Here is an 11440-nt window from a genome sequence, read left to right on the forward strand (position 1 = left end):
GCGGCTCAATGTGCGGATATATCATAGCTCTTACCAAATTTTGTGGGTATTGAATGAAGAGTAACTTAATCATAGAAGGTATGAAAAAAACTTTACCATTCTTAGCTGCAAAACACGCTGATGACTGGAACTTGGGCCGGAGAGAGGCCTGCTCCACCCTTACTTGATTAAAATTGTGTTTGGACTCTGAAGGCCTGTTCCTCTACTGTAGAATTGAATGGAAATTTTGCAACTGGCTTCAGCACCTGTAGGATCAAATAATCCCGCTGGTTCTTTCAGTAAACTTTCCCACTGCTGGTTGGATGGAGTAGCAGTTGGTCTGAGCCTTGTTCTGAACTAGTGAGAAAAATCACAGAGAGTGCGCTTTCAGAAAGGGTGGGGGTGAGATAATTATTATTTGCTGACAGCTCGGAGCCCAAATTAGGATTCAGTCTGTTTCTGTGCTCTCTAGAAAGGCATCACATGGCATTATATAAGGCTGGGTGTCACTGTGAGTAGATAATGCTTAACCTGGAAAAAACAGAGCTGCAGAAAGTAGAAGGAATTTGAGGCAAACGGGACTTCTGAACTTGCCTTAAGAAAACTTATCTGAGGGGATTCAAGTAAGGCCCTGTGTAGCATCACAGCATGCCACGCTAGTACTAAGTATTTGAAAAGATAGCTGGAATAGCCATCTCTTCCATGTTTTTGTTGTCTGTAGTTTATAACTCTGGGTAATTTGGATATTCTCTTAAGTGTCCTGTCCCTTTGGAATCCAGTTAAGTTTTTGGCCTGTATGATTGCCTGTGTCACTAAGTGCCATAGCTTAATTACGTTTTCTGTAGAAAAGCAATTCCTTTTCCTCTTTTTAAATTTTCTGCTTTATCTATTATTCACCATCCCTGAATATTTTTTCAGAGAACAAAAAGTCCCAGTCTTATCTGGTTTACCAGGTTCTATGTAGCATACGTTTTGCCCAGAGTCTTCTTATTTGTACCCTTTATAAGGCAAATAATTCAGTCTTTCCAACAACTTTCAGTCTGACAGATTGTCAAGGCCCTGGATCATTAGCACATTTCCTATAAGCCGCCTCATCTGTTTTGAGCTCCAGCATCTCAAACTGCACACAGGATCCCAAGAGGGGCTGATCCACTGATTAATGTAAAGACAACGTGATGTTTTCAGCTTCATTCTCTTTTCCACATGCCCCCTAGCATCTCTGTAGCTTTGACTGCAGCTTGCGTAGTGATCACAAACCTTCACTTTGCAGGTGATGAAGGCTGTGTCTCCTACACCAGTGGTCTTTCTCACTAACTGGAGTACAGCACCGACCCGAAGTGGTGGCAGCCAGGTCTCTTCAATGTTCACTCTGGCAAGTGTTGGGCTGATTCAGATTTAAATGCTAATGTTGAACATTTGGGCTAGTGGTTTTTTTTAAACAGCTTGTATAGACATACCCAGAGGTGCTCAAGCCCTTTTTCAGAACGTATACAAACATTTAGATCTCTGTAATACATATGAGGATTTTTTCTTTACAAATTACGTGGCTGTAAGTTTCACTGGCCATTTTAGTGTGTATTCATCTAGCTCTTTCCTCTTTGTCTAAAGGACCTCAAAATTCCTTTTTGTCCCAACTACTGTCAATAAATTCCACATTTGCAGGCTACTCTATCTCACTTCTACCTTTCCAGAGAAATAATATATAAAATAAATATTCAATATAAATATTCAATAATATATAAATATAAATATTCAGTGAAACAAGATCGTTCGGGACCCTTGCCTGGCCTTCTCCCATGATTCCACCAGATGTGTCAGTGACAGTGGACATTTCGCCTTCCCTGAACCGGGTGCAGACTTCACAGGAACAAATGACTAATGCATTCTCTGGAAGACTGTCCTCTGAATATGAACGAGAAGGCTATGACCTGCTGGGATCTAGTTGTGTTGATCCAGTTGTTTCTGTAGATACTGGGAGGCCAAGCTAGGCTCCTGAGCTAAGAGTTAAGAGGAACGCCAGTGAATGGTTAAGGACTCTGTTGGGCACCGACTGTGTCCATTAGCCATTCTGAGCACAATAAGCTTATTTCTGAGATGTTCAAGTGTTACAGTGAAAGTAACACCACGTGTCTTGGCTGTGGGGGACTCCCCTGAAACGTGCTTTCACCTTTCGCTCTTTTTCAATTTGTGAATGGCCTGGTTCTTTGTACAACTACCAAAGCTGTTAGCGAGGCTGCCTTAATCAAGCTGTCCTGCCAGTTTTGACAGCCTCTGTGAGGCTCAGAGAGAAGAGACAACACCTCCTCCAGGCTCTAGCAGCACCTGTTAAAGTTACACGCTGTCAGACTCAACATTGCCTTGCCAGCCTGAATTTGCCTTTGCAGATAGGCAGCTGGTAGCTGCAGGACCAGGAACCTGACCTGATACTACATTAGATTAAAGGAGCTGGTATTGTTTCAGCAAACCGTGTGTTTTTGTGATGGGAATGTGCTTCTGGTCTACATTCCCAGTTCACGGAGAAAAAGGCTGCCCTCACAGAGCCTGTGTAGAAGCAGGAACAGAGGAAAAGCGATGCCTCAGAATGATTCCTGTCATATTGGTCAACGTATCAGGGCTGATCTCATTAAACTGCATGCATGGAAATGAAAGAGCTAATCTAACCCTTACCATAGCAGTCAAAGTGTGCAGTTTAGGTAACTGCCAGTATCTGTCTTAAAACCAACAGTCCTGGTGCGGATGCAGTTGAAGATACTTGGCTGTGCTGCTGACTTCACGGGGGTCAGAACCGAGCTCAGTCTTCTATTTTAGACAGAGCACAGTGCAAGGAGAGGATACTGATCTCTCACAATAGCTTAAAAATTAATCCAGTTGCCACAGCATCAGGTAATTTCTTAGGAAAGTTTGTTAGACTTTTCAATATCAATACTGGGTTTCAGAGGTATATTTGCTGAATTACTCTTTTGATAAAACCCCTTAGTAAGCAAGTCTGTCTGCTCTCCATCTGGTGCTGATCTTACTTAAAATACAGTGAGATTGGCAACTAATTTGTTCATGGACAGAATAAGTATAAAAGTTGCATAAATCAGTTAATACTGGTAAGTCCAAAACTTACTTGTAGTTTCTTGAAAAAACAAACTATGAACCTTTCCTGTTAGGACAGAAACTCTCTGTAAGATGGAGAAATACCTCACACGCTTCTGGTGCCGAAATATCGAGTAGTGATGTTTTTACAAATTCCTTTCCTGTTAATTCTTGTTCCAAATATAGTGCTATACTTGTCTTGAAACTGGTTATGCTTCAAGTTCAAGGCAAAATTCTTGCACTTCAAAGATTCAGTTTTATCTTTAAGGCTTTAATGTTGCATCAATAACTTTAAGTGCTTTCCAGTGATGCACTGAGCAAGGAACTGACATCCTTCTTTGTTGTTTTCAGTGCCAGTTAACATTTATATCCAATGGTGGGCTCCATTTGCCATGAAGATGGAGTTACAGGGGATGCAGTGTACAGATGTTAGGTAATTTGATCAATGCTCTCTGGAAATTGTAATGTTTATATATATTTTACGATTTAGTTTACCTTCTAGGTCCCAACTCCATCTTCAGAAGCACTAAAAGAAAATCATGCCAGTTTTATTTTTTCCCAGAATCCCTACTAAAAATCTTGTTTAAAATGAGTATGGGAAATCCCCTAGCAGATAAGGATGAAACTTCCCAGGCATGGGATTAAAATGGGATGACTTTGGAAGAGAATAGTACATGCATGGCTTTATGGCTTAACAGTGACAAAAGACATTTTTCCAGGTAAGGATGTAAATATCCAAACTAGAAGCCTGTCTTGACACACACCAACAGTCACAGAATCAGGGCTTCACTGACCTTCTCATTGAAGGGTCAGGAAGGGGGAGTGGGTTGGTCTTGATGTCTCAGGCTGTCAGAGGTGCATGAAAACTCCTGAAGGCTTGAAGTAGTGAGAAAAAACTGTAGATGGCTCTATTTGATAGCTAGTTGACCAAAGTCCTTTACAATCCACATTAGAGTTCCCTGTGTACTGTATTCCCGATCCAATAATTCCTGTTTTCCTTTCTCCATCAACTCCAACCATATGGTTTTTCATGCAAGATGAGAGGAGGATAGCACACCTCATCAGCGTGAGAGACTCAGGTCTCTAATCAACATTAGACACTCAAGTTCAAGTTCCTCATCAGAATGCTGCCAACTTGGGGTTTGAACAGGCCCTTTAGAATTCCAAGAGGATATCTGCTAGAGGGTTGGATTTCTACTGTTGCACTCTTTTTTTTTTTTTTTCCCCCAACCAATCCCATCCAGTGCCTAACATGTATCGAAGAATCCTGTAGGCAAAACTTTGTTCAGTCTCCTGGCTGCTGCATCTGGGAATGTGGCAAAACAGAAATCCTCCCTTTTAATTTCTCTTTTGTGATCTTCTGCTGTAAGTTTGATAGTGTTCACTGTTATCTTGTGAAGCCACATCGAGTGAGACCATTCTTTGCATTGTTTTAGTTAGCAATGTGCTTAGTCTGGTCCAGAAAAAAATTGTACAATTACCATCCAGGATATGTGGTCTTTCAGCCTACAGTGCCCTTCTGGCCCATCAGCCACGTACAAGCAGCTATCACAAAGAGGTGTTTCAAGACCAGCCTGCTCGAGCTTGTAGGAACTGCGAGTTATTGTCTGCTAGAGGTGGTAGAGAGCCCATCTCCCATCTGACTGAGAAAATCTTTCCCAGAGAACTCTAAATTGAAACAGGCATGTTTCCATGAAAAATGTCTCTTCTGAAGACCTCACATCCTCCAAAGAAAACGATTTACTAAGAAAGTCCCTTGCTTTGCTCTATCCCATGTACTAGTTGACTACAAGTGAGCGCAATGGACTGTGCCCTGGCATCTTCCTTTCGTTGTGCTTGGAGGAGGGGAGTGGGATGAAGTGCAGGGACCCAATACCAACTCATGTGAATGGAGAACTCCTCTTTACAGGTGGTTTCCCAGCTCTTCTGAGCAATTGCTTTCCTGGCCTTTTGTGCCTCTCAGATGATAAGACAAAGCTGAAAGGTAAGATGTTGTAAGACTCCTATTTAATTCATACAGTCAGCTTAGAACAGCTGCAGACAAATACAGGTTCAGGACAAGAGACTGCAGCTCAGGACAAACATTACTCTAAAGGACTGCTGATATGAGTTTGACAAGCAAAAACTTGTTGTTTAAGTCAGTAGTACCAAGGAGCCTGACTATTGAACAGAAAGCTCACAGCTGCTCGCAGCAGGACGCTGTTGCTTTAACAAGATTTTCTCTGGCTGCTCCAATTCCCTTCAGCCTTGTTTTTTTTTTTTTTTTTTTGGTAATCATCTTTCAAACTGCAGCAGCATTTGTTGTCCTGAGGTGCTGACTCTAGTGAAAGAGATTCTAGTGGAAGCTTCTACTGCAGTTTGCACAGGCTTCATTTCAGGTCACTAATCACATCCTCAGGCTTTCCTCCGGCTCTTGCATTGATTGTCCTCCAGCTGGAGGAATTGTCTGAAATGACATGACTGGTGTGTTGAGGTCACATTTCTAGATTGAGGGTGGACTGAGGGAAGCTTCTGCCCTTTGGATTCAGGGAAGACCTGACATTTGAACGTGGTGTGGATGTGCAAGCCTTCAGTCTTCCTTCCCTATAATGCACGTCTGCTGCCCTCCAGGCAGTCAGTTACGTTGGGAATGGACAAGAAGAGAGAGCAGAGGATGTGATGGGTGACTTGAGCTGGCGTCTGGATGCTGAGCAGCAAAGTGTCTCTGCTGGATTAGGCTACTGCACCAACGAAAGACTCATTGACTATTCTCTGAGTCACCATCAGAAATCCATATGAAGGACTTGAGTTGAGGTGACAGGGTAGGAAGTTTGTCCCAAGGCAAATTTGGATAACAAAACGGTCATAGAAAGAAAACATGCTTTATGTTTTCCAGTGTTACCTGTATAACCAGATGTGACAGAGCAGAAAAGCAGGAGGCCAGGGGATCTAAAAGCATGAGATGAAGGGCTAGTTGAAATCCTTTGGTACATTTTTCTGTGAAAGCTGGAATAACACAACAGAGCACGAATGATCCTTCTGCTAACCTTACTCCAGAACCAAGCTGATTCCTACCTGCCATCTCAGCAAAAAGGCAGATTACTTTGGCTAGATACACACTGAGGTCCTTGGAGAGCTCATTGCTGCAGTACCTACGTGAGAGGAATCTTGCTACTGAGTGGAATTCTCATCCCTAAGTTAGGATTTTATTCTTTCCCCACATAAATGCCTTTTTTGGCAAGATGTAGATATTCTGTGGACAAGGCTTCTTTGACTCCTTCCAATGAAGTTCATTTTTTAAAGTGACAGGGCAAAAAAGGAGAAAACATGACCTTCTAGCCTGAGATTTACTGGTTATTTTCTGGTAAGGATACTTTTTGAAGGATGATATGGTGTCCAGTTGCTGATTCAAATGGTGTTGAAGTACTCCCTCTAGCCTAGGGACTATTTGCTTGTTCATATAAAGAGTGAACCCTCTGTGATCTTGGCTTCTGGCTGGTTAGAAAATGCCCTCAGGAAGATGGAGATGAAAGTTCAGCTACAGGAATAAAGGAGGGAATTGGGATTCTTGAGCGAGGGCTCTTAACACTCAGCTAGGAGGTAAGAGAAAATAATTATGCTTACTCTGATCACCCTAATTTCTGGGATGTGGTAGAACTTAGGTTCCTACCTAGTGAACACCATGCTACTTCTGGATTTAAACAGGGGACGGAGCCTAGGCACCTGGGAAACTGAGTCAGCTAAGAAGTATGAGTGCAGGATTATACAACAGCAGACTGAACTGGGATTTTGATGTTCTACATTTTGGATCACAGTAGGTATCCATCCAATTAGTAAGGATTTAAGTATCTAATTCCTCTTGTGACCTGGCCTTCCCATCCCACATCATATAACTGCTTTGGCCTCATGAAACATAGATCCTTGATGGTCTGTCTAGTGTGGCATCGAAGACCGTATCCCGGAGGTGATAAAGTTAATGAAGAAATGTGTAAGCAACAGCTCTTTTACTGCTGTTGAATTTCATCAGCCTGTCTCACAAGAGCCCTTTATCACCTCACAGGATGAGTCCTGTAACTTTCCTAAAGGCTTGTGCCGTGTCAGCTTTCCACGTGACTACCTGCGACTTGGAACACTTTCGCCGCCTTATATCCAAGTGCTGAGGAAGAGCTGCAACCCTCACAAATACTGAAGACAGTTCGCTAAAGAGGCTGCAATAGTCAGAGCAGTGATGCGATAAATCAGTAAGTGATGTTGTCTCTTTTTGTTTTTCAGAGCGACCTGGAGCTCATGCCGTAGCGCTCTTCTCCAGATGGCTTTCCGCGGCATCGTCTTCCGTAACACACCAGTGAGCCACGAGACTGAGACAGAAATTCCAGTGTGGGGAGGGTGTGAGTCATGGGATGGTGAGTGAAAGAAACAGCAGGATAAAAATAACAGAGCACAGTATGATGCAGAATATTAATCTCTCACCCTGTGTTATCCTAGCTTGTATTACATACACTACTATGTTATACCGTAGATGCTCTACTGCTCAAAACAGATCTCTCTATGCTACTCTGAAAGATTATGGCTCCGGATGCCAGATTGCAGGGACTTCTAAGACTTGTGCCTTTAAGTTGGCTGAAAATTCTTAATCAAGAAGTTACTGCAATAAAACATATGTAATCAAAGAGTATCAAAATGCCACTTCTGCAACATTCATATTTTTTATATTTTATATGAAAACATCAAGTTCAGTTAATTTAACAACAATTGAATAAATTTATTTATTCAAAAATTAAAATTATATCTCTTTTAAAGTCACTCTCTTTTTCCAACCTTCCTTTTTTTCTTCTTCCTTCAGGAGGAGAAAAGAAAGAAGTATAAAAATACCATGAAAAACTGACACAAAAATCAGCTTTGATTCTAGCTAACATGACTCAGTAGAAAAAAAGTAGAAAAAGTAGAATCAGTAAAATCAGAAGAAAAGCCAGGTATTTTATTTTGAAATGTGAATCCCTATTTTTCTACTCAAATCTGCCATTCTGTCCTGGCTGAGCTTCGTTCTGAGATCACTCACAACAAAATTGGGAGCACTTCTAGGGAGCTATTGTTTTCAGCTCAGCTAGTTTGAAGTATTTGAGTAAAGCATCTAACCCAGTCACCTTGACATCTCCTATAATCACTGGAGCAAGACAGTGATCTTCAGAGAGCTATTCAGAGCTTAGGAAGCCTATTACCATGTTATTTTTCAATTCAGTCAGGAATCTGGGCATCATAAAGACAGCAGGAGCTTTTCCTTTAACTTCAAAGGGTGCCAGCTCTGGCACTGAGTCTTCACTGCAGATTAACACATAGACAGCTCTTTTGATAGAGACTGTCTTTGTTATTTGGGAGTGGGAAGAAATGTTTATTTTATTTCACACAGATTCAGTTCAAAATCTTTCAAATGGATTTCACTTTGTCGGTGTTTTTTTTTTATCTAAGTCACCTTTGGGCTTTGTCAGGACTGTGGAAAACTTTGTCAAAACTGGGGAACATAGAAACAACTGACGGGACAACCTTCTGTGACAAGCAGTGAGGTGGCTGTGTGGTCCCCGTGCTGTAGCGCTTCGAATGTGAAGAACCAACCTTTGCAGGGCTCTCCCTCCTCTTTGCCCTTTCAGGCCTGCCTGATGAAGTGAAGCATTTGCACACACACTGAAAAAAAGATGCCGTTTAATCATGATCGATTTAAGGTCACTTGATTTAAGGCAGGCGTGTGTGTAAAGTAGTATGGTTTAGGTTTGCAGTTATGGTCAGAACACTCTGCGCTCCCTTTCAGACCCTGTTGAAACCAATTTCTTTGATTCCACTAAGTTGAAACTACTTTGAAATATCCCTTTTTTTCTTCTTAATATTTTTCTATTTTCTCTTACAAAGTCTGCCTGGGAAGCTACTTGGCAATATCTTTTCTGGTTTTTAAATACTGCTCTTAAGCAATCTTCTGTTATTTTTTACATTTATATTTCCATCTATTTAACTTATTCTTGTATATCAAGTCTCTTTATTTTCCAATACGTAAAGAAAAAAACACTTATTTTTGAAGTTATACAAAAATGGAAGTCATTGTAATCATGATTTGATATCCTTGGAACACATTTTATTTACTATTCAATAGCAACTGTTTTTATTAGGACATTGTTTGAACGTAACTTTAAGCCCAATAAAGTTCCAGGGCTAATCTCCTGGGAGAGGATATTTATGGTCCCTATTTTCAGAGAGGGAGAGTGGAAGTAGAAAAAGGCTTAAGTATTTAGGCCTCGGTTCAACTCTGAAGTCAGGGGAAATCTGTCCATTGCAAATAGACTTTTGAGCCGTTGAAGTAGTTAGTTGCATGTGCAAATGCCCAGCACGAAGGGGTAGTTGCGTCCAGTGTACTCATCGCGAGCAGAAACATAGGCCTCGGATTGAGTATATTACTGCGGGGGAACTGACCTATTTTTCTGGAGAGAAAAAAACCTACCATAAAAATCTAATTTGCAAGAACTGTAAGAGTGTAAACAATACTGTTTTTCTCTAGGATATTTGGTTATGCAAACAAATTGATGAAGAAGACATTTCCAGCAGGAAAGCCACTGATGGTGCTTGGTGTCACTCAATTAATATTAACGTCCTTGAAAGGAAAGTGAAATAATGGTGCATCTTTCAGTCGGTTCTAAGCCATAATTCTGTATCCAGTGTGGAGCCTAATGATTTGCTCTTGATATTTACTGTAGCTTTTTGCATTACAGAAGTCTGATTGCTTTCCTCCTGCGGACACCGACCATTAGGAAGACACTGCTGCAGAGACTGAAACCAAACCCATTTATTCCTTGTTCTCAAGTCTTCTTGGGTTAGAAGTTGCCGAAAAATTTTCTCCTGGATAAATGACTGTGATGTCCCCATCAAGTATACTTTCTCAGTGAGTTGGATTTCTTTATTCAAATTGCTGCAAATCTGTTCTGCGTGGAGGTTTCTCTCATAGAGGAATTGTTCAGCACCACAAAAGGAGTGTGCAGGGGTCCCATAAAAGTTTAAATGCTTTGAACTCACTCCCAGGCACAAGATGACTTTACTGCTTGAGGTTTTGTTTGGAAATAAATGAGTTCTTGTCATAGATTGGGCATCTTCTACCATGGTTCTTACATGTCAAAATTTCTCATCATTCTGGAATAAGAGTCACGTATTTGTTCTTTTATTGGCATTCATCTTTGTTTATTTATTTTGTATTCTTGAGATGTGTTGCATCTCTGGAGTTTGTATTTCTACTTTTAACATAAAAATGCTGTACATACAAGTCTAGAATGCATCTGAAGATTAGTCTAATTTTTCATGTGACTTTGACTTGAACATTTTTCTGTTTATGTTTATATTGCTATTTCAAGAATGTGCATTACCTGTATTCTTTATGCCTTTTTCCCATCTATAACTCAATAAAATTATGTCCCCATTCTGCAGAACCTTATAACATGTGCATATCAGTGATACCAGTTTTTTAATAATAATGACTGATAACTGTAAATGGGTTAATCTTTATCTAATCTATTTCTATCTGTCACAGCCTGAATTTCTTCTGATGTGGGATTTGAGATGGTGAAAAAATTACCAGTGAGCGGTAAGCTTAGCTCAGGAATAATTCTTCATAAGGCTATTTGAACTTGAAAAGTAGATTTCTCTGTTCCCTGAAGGCGTATGTTCTTTATTTCAATTCTCACCATGGCTTACTTTAGAACTGGTATTAGTCATGTAAGTCAATGGGGCGTTACCCATTTCATCAGGCTGCACGTGTCTTTTATGTCACTACAGCTCAGGGATAAAGAAATGACTGCAATATTGTCACAGAATATGCAAGTTTCGAAGGAGCGCTAGCTTAACCTTTCAGAGCTCCCAGCCATTGTATGATTAAGAAGGAATATAGCCCAGGAGATCTGCCACTGGTGTGGAACAGCAAAGGCTTGGGTTATGTGGAAAGCTCTTCCATGAGTTTTCTGTGGGAGAAAAGGTGTATTAGGTGAGTTCCAAGCCTATGGCTCTCATTGGAAGCTAACAAATACTAATTTGAGTACACCACCTAACATTTCTGTGAGAATCCACATCCTGCTGACTTTTTCACGGACCCTACATTTGAGGCAGAGCGCAGACAAAACCAATGTCTTCTGATGAACGGCCGTTCAGTGAATGAGCCTAGCGAGCACCAAAGCAGCAGATCCAAGGGGTGGCGGTTGTTTTGCTCCACCATTCGAAGTTAAGGCAAAAGAGAAAGCTCTGAGAAGTTTGTGTGAGGACAGTACTTTCCTGTGCTACTTTTTGAACCGAATGCTGTAGGACCTGGCTCTGCCTTTTCAGTCTGTAAGGCAAATTCTCATCTGGCATGAACTAGCCTAATTTCTTTGACATTAGC

The 11440-nt window shown here is 41.0% G+C and overlaps 1 long non-coding RNA gene across 1 annotated transcript in view; it reads left to right on the forward strand.

The window, feature by feature from the left end:
* Positions 1–10485, forward strand: part of LOC142041865 (uncharacterized) — a 28816-nt gene extending 18331 nt beyond the window's left edge. The window contains exons 2-3 of the long non-coding RNA XR_012653574.1: positions 7312–7442; positions 9792–10485. This is a non-coding gene — a long non-coding RNA (uncharacterized LOC142041865). The remainder of the gene's footprint in view (positions 1–7311; positions 7443–9791) is intronic.
* Positions 10486–11440: the final 955 nt, after the last annotated feature.

Source organism: Buteo buteo, chromosome 19 (assembly GCF_964188355.1).
Source record: "Buteo buteo chromosome 19, bButBut1.hap1.1, whole genome shotgun sequence".
In the NCBI taxonomy this organism is placed as follows: Eukaryota; Metazoa; Chordata; class Aves; order Accipitriformes; family Accipitridae; genus Buteo; species Buteo buteo.